Raw genomic sequence first — 5,742 nt, 5'->3', positions numbered from 1 at the left:
AAAAAAGAATTTGTAGAAGAGACAAAGTGAAGAAACTCACACCTGAATCTTCACCCTCTGAATAATATCTTTCTTTCATTTGATATGCCTTGTCCACCTTGGATTGCTTAACATCACAATGTCGGAAATTCGGAGCTTGGGTTTTTGTTCCATGTTTATCGTGTCACTGCCGGCAACCAGGGACAGCCTGGTGGTAGTGTCGCTGCCCGGAAAGCAGTAGATGACAGGTTCGAGTCCCACTGGTACCTTTTTTTCCAACATGTTTGTTAATTTACAGATCAGCAAATTTAATTTGTAGAGGGAGACAAAGTGAAGAAACTTGCACCTGATTCTTCAGCATAGCTTGATTCAATGCGTGGAGTGAGCCGAGTTCATGTAAGAAAAAGCTTTTATGTAGGTCTTACAATGAGACTAAGCAAACAATCCATGTGTATGCTGTAGTATCAACTACCCTTTTGATATAGGAGGGAGTTATGCCATGGAGAAATTTTGGCATTGTACCTGTGAGTGACAATCTTTTGCCGTTTAATTCTATCCTGATCAGGGCAGTCAAAATGCCACTTAAAGGACAAGTTCACCTTCATAGACATGTGGGTTTAGTGAATGCAGCAATATTAGTAGAACACATCAGTGAGAGTTTGAGGAAAATCGGACAATTCGTTAAAAAGTTATGAATTTTTGAAATTTCTGCTCAGTCACGGCTGGATGAACAGACTACTATAGCTTGTGATGTCACATGAGTACAACGATATAAAGAAAGGATAAAGAAAATTCAACATATTTCAATTTTTCTTGCATAACAAAGGAACACTCGACTTCTGTCTTTCAGAAGGCAGAGGGAATAATATTACCCTTAAAATACGTCAGTAGCAAGTCAAAGAACTATGCACTTTATTCAAAAAGTAAAGTTTTGTGAGATTCTCTTTTTATTTTCCTTATAGAGTTGTATGCATGTGACATCAATACACTGTAATAGTCGTCTCTTCCAGCAGTGACTGCGCCGATGCTTAAAATATTCGTAACTTTTGAACGGCTTGTCCAATTTTCCTCAAACTTTCCCTGATGTGTTCTACTAATATTGCTGCATTCTCTCAATCCTTATGTATATGAAGGTGGACTTGTCCTTTAATTGTGTGAACATTATTGACTTCCACTTGGGTGGCTGCTCAGTGTAAGCCCTTACTGCCCTGCAGGATTGAGGGATGAACAGTGAACAGGGTGCATTGAAAAGTGACAGATTTGTCCAATAATCTATTACCCAATTTTTTTCAGATTAAAATTTTGCATGGAAGAAACTTCCAGTCGTAAATTTTAATACCAATATGGTTGCATCTTTGCCCTGGTGAAGATCAAAAAGAAGAAGAAGAAAGAAAAAAGGCTAAAAATGCAATGTAGTCACAATTTGAAATATTAATGAGAGAGAGAGAGAGAGAGAGAGAGAGAAGATAGTTAAGAGTGAGACGAATAATTGCAATCAATCTTCCAGGGATAACACAGTGGAGGATCCAGTGAGAGTTTTTGAGTGCATAGGAGAAAGGTGGATGAGGAAGTGGAGAAGGATGCAGAGAATATTGTCCTGAAATTATGTCGCATTTACAAAGAACTGAATTTATGAATTTGAATGCATATATTGCATTGTACTGTTATATGCGGAAAGAGAACCAAGACATATCCTATTAGTGTCATATAGGGAGAAAAAAATATGGATAGTAGAAGGCGTGCTACAACATTGGCAGCTTTGCCTTGATTTCAGGAGTGTAACTCGACACTTACAGTCAACTTTGGGTTCTCAATTGTGTATTGTTAGTTTTTTACAATGCTATGCATTTTTGTTACTGATATATGGAATAAGAGTACTTCTTTTATGGCCAGGCCTTTAAATGTTGCAAAGCTGTGGTAAAATACTTTGGGCTGTTAGAAGTTGAAGATATTGTTCGATTGGCAAGATTGAGAAGCGGTCAATACTGCTCTGGGACTTGAATTGAGATGTAGTTTTGATAAACTCTGCAAGAAGACTGACTGATAATTACGCATGGGATTCTTTCAAAAGTTCACTGTTAAAGACGAAATTATTCAATATCATCTATTTTTGCCCCCAATATACATTGTATTTCATTTATGTATGACAAAAAAAAATTCAGAAATCAAATCAAAATCAAAATTGAGAGCAGTGTTAGGCAGGATTTTGTTTTTAACTTGTGATGGACGACAAAGTAGGAATTTCCACCCAAAGTAGTAAGCTCTAAGCAATCATTTGTGTGAGTAGGTTTTGGTATTAGGGAAGAACTTCCGTCATGGTTGTTGCAGTCAAGATAGTCATGATGATGATTATACTACAAATAATGTCAATTATAAGGTGATGATAATATCATTAGTATATCGATTACTGCTGCTATTGTCATTTTTATTATCATCGTCATTCCCGTTGATCATTCATTATCATGTCTTTAGGATGACTTAGTCATTTCTGCCAACTTGAAATTAAAGATATGGGACTGTGGACCCTCATTTCCCAAGGGTTGAGTGGCGATTTGTACAGAAGCGTGATGGATCATGGTACACTGAATTCCTCTTACCGTGTCTCATCAAATCTGGGCTTTAAAGTGTTTTGACATATCAACTCAGATCCTCTTTATTTGGAGAAAAGGAGTATGCCCTTGTCTTCTGTGATGCCAGAATTTTTTTAATTTTTGTTTGCCTGCCAGAATTAAGATTGATGCACTCTTATGCTTTGAACTTTACACTGGAAACTGTAAATAGAGACTTTGACCAGTGCTATTCTGAGAATACATTTGTACACAACCTGTGATACTTTAAAGGTCAGATTTTTTGGCAACACCTACTTTAGTGCAATGTACCAGGACCCCTCATACATTAGAAGTAAGAAAGAAAAAAATCAGAAAGAAAAATCTGTGCAAAAATATGAAGCACTCTCAGTTTCATTTGGTAACATTTAACTTGCAAGCACATGGGTGCTGGTGGTCTGACTCCGAACATTTTTGCTGTACATTAGTTCTTAGCCACTCTTGTAAAACAAAAAGGATGGCCCAAGTACCACCTCCACCTTTTGCAAAACTTATTGCAGTAGCGCCGTTATCATTCAAACTTGAAACAATAGAAACTGTCAAAGTCTTCTTTGGCAAGAAGTGAGAATGAAACCCTTATATGCGGATTGAGTGTATGCAGATACATTAGCACAACACATCGGTGAAGTTTTAGGAAAATTGGACATTCCATTCAAAAGCTATGAATTCTTCAAGCTTCGCTACTGCCGTTACTGGAATATAAGACTACAACAATTTTAGATATCATAGTTCTTTGATGCGTGGATAGAATGCAAAAATCCTTGTGAATTTGCATCCTTTTGACACTGAGGGGCAGAACATGCAACATCGCTTACAGATGGTGCTTTCGATGAACTGCAAATATGTGTATACCAATATTGAAACTCCTGAAGGCTATTGACTCTTGTACAAAGGAAATTAACTTCAACTGTACTGGAAATGGGAAAAAAAAAATGTGTTTTGATAGATAACTTTGAGCAGGATAGTTGAGCAAGGTTTAGTGAGGGGGTTTTCATCATATGATTATTGTTCTTCATATTGAACTACATGTGCAGAGTTTCGGATATGAAATATGGAAAATATGAACATACAAGTTGTTGATTGTAGCCTGTCTCCAAAGTTATTACCTGTACATGCATGAAATGCAGTAGTTCTCAATATTGTAAGCTTTATAATTTGATGCCTCTATATAAATGGAATAGATAACAGTATACCGTATGTCCACCCCACCCCCCCCCCCAAAAAAAAAAAAATTAAATACAATCGGATATCCGCTTGATAATTTTTAATAAGATTAAACTGTCTGAATGCTATTTCAGGGTCTCAGAATATAACATCTTACCTATATTTTGCGGAAAACCCCATTCAGAGTGCTTCAGTGGTCACAGAGAAATATGGATCTTTGTAAAGCATGTCATGGGTCGGTTTCTTTCAAACATAGCACTTGGATGCTCTTGGAACTGCATATTAATGTGAATACGATGGACAGAACTTGGAGGGAAGGGATTCCTGACATGCTCTAAAAAGACTCTCACTTCTCTTTGACCACTGAAGCAAATCCTTTGGGGTTTTGTGTAAGATTTTTTAATGAGTTATACATAGTTTCATGCCCCTAAAATTGTGTTTTAATTGATTCACTATTTTTAAAGTCATCGCTGAGGAGGCTCCCGATGTAAGTTTTTGTTTGTTTGTTTTTTGACATATGGTACGAGTATGGAAACTCTTGTGCCTCATAACTCATACTCTGAATATGCCTTGATTTTATACTATAAGACATGGAGGAAGAAATGCTACTGTCCAGTCACTGATAAAAGCATGATCTGATTGATAAAAGGTGGTCAAATTTTCTTCGTGTTGGTAGGTGCTACATTTTTTCTGACCAAGGACTGGTAGTGTGGATAGTATCTGGTCAAATTTTACCAGAGAAGGAAGAATGATGTAGGAGAATTTAAAGAATGTACTTAAACTGCGAGAGAAAACTTTGTGGAGTGAAATGAACCACCAAGTCCCACCTTCATTCACAAGCATCGACAAGTTGGAGTCAAAAGGGGCCTGAGCTTTCGATCCTAGCAGAATCTTCGTCAGAGGCAAAATGGCAAACAGGCAGGGACAGCAATCACATATTGTAAGGACTACACACAACAAGAACAGTCTGGGTAGGGCTAGGGACACAGAACAAAGAAAACAAAAAGGGAGGGTTGGAGGTCACAGGCAAGGAGCCCAACAGGTAAAGGGAGGGGGATTAAAGGAGGGTGGACAGACAAAAGGCAGAGGAGGGTCAGTGATGATCCTGAGGACCATGGGGGGGGGGGGGGGGCAACTTATTGAAGGATAAGGATGAATAGGGAGGCAACATCAAACAAGATGAGGAACAACAGAGGGATAAAGATTTAAAGGAAAAGAGTGGAATAGCAACAGCAAGAGTGAGGGAAGTATAGACAAAATAACGCAACGACTTGGGGTTAGATTTAATTTGCATTGTTAAAAGGTACTATCCTGGCTACTATGAGAGGTACTTGCCTATCTTTATTGGCCCCTCGTCGAAATGCACATGTACATTGCAGCCATCAGAACTAATGAATTCACTCAAAATAAAGCTTTTGCTTTTGACAACACACAGACAGTTATTTTATTATCTTTATGACATCTGTTTCATCTTTGAATCATGGTCAAATGTTATTCCATGCCCACATTCATTGTAATTGCTTTCATTGATTACAGATAAGTTGTTGCAATTACACTTGCCTGTCTGTTGGCATCAGACAGTGCTCTGCCAGCAAATCCTATAGCGAGTATTATATAGTCCCAGACATTTCTTTTTATGTGGTGTAGAGTCTGCATCTTTCCATCAAAATAATGATACCCTTGCTGCACCAGAAAAAGAGGCTGTATTGTGCTTAGAGGCTAGAGTATTGGCACGAGACACGCAAAATTCATACCAGAGGTCATACGTGAGTTTAAAAAGTGCTTGAAATCAATCTGTGTCTACTTAATAGTTCTCTTTTTTTTTTCGGGGGGGGGGGGGGGGGGGGGGGTCTTCTTCGAAAAGCCCTCGAAACATGCCTAATAATTTATGCAGTTCTCGAAAATCAATGTAAAGTTAATGTGTGAATGAATACAAGGAGCGTAGATAAAGAATGATATTCTCTGATCACTTTTTTTTTCTTGCAACTCTTAT

The sequence above is a fragment of the Diadema antillarum genome, unplaced genomic scaffold (genome assembly GCF_040938485.1).
Source record: "Diadema antillarum isolate AM-2024a unplaced genomic scaffold, OU_Dant_1.0 seq00002187_RagTag, whole genome shotgun sequence".
NCBI classification, from domain to species: Eukaryota; Metazoa; Echinodermata; class Echinoidea; order Diadematoida; family Diadematidae; genus Diadema; species Diadema antillarum.
This window is presented reverse-complemented; position numbering follows the sequence as displayed.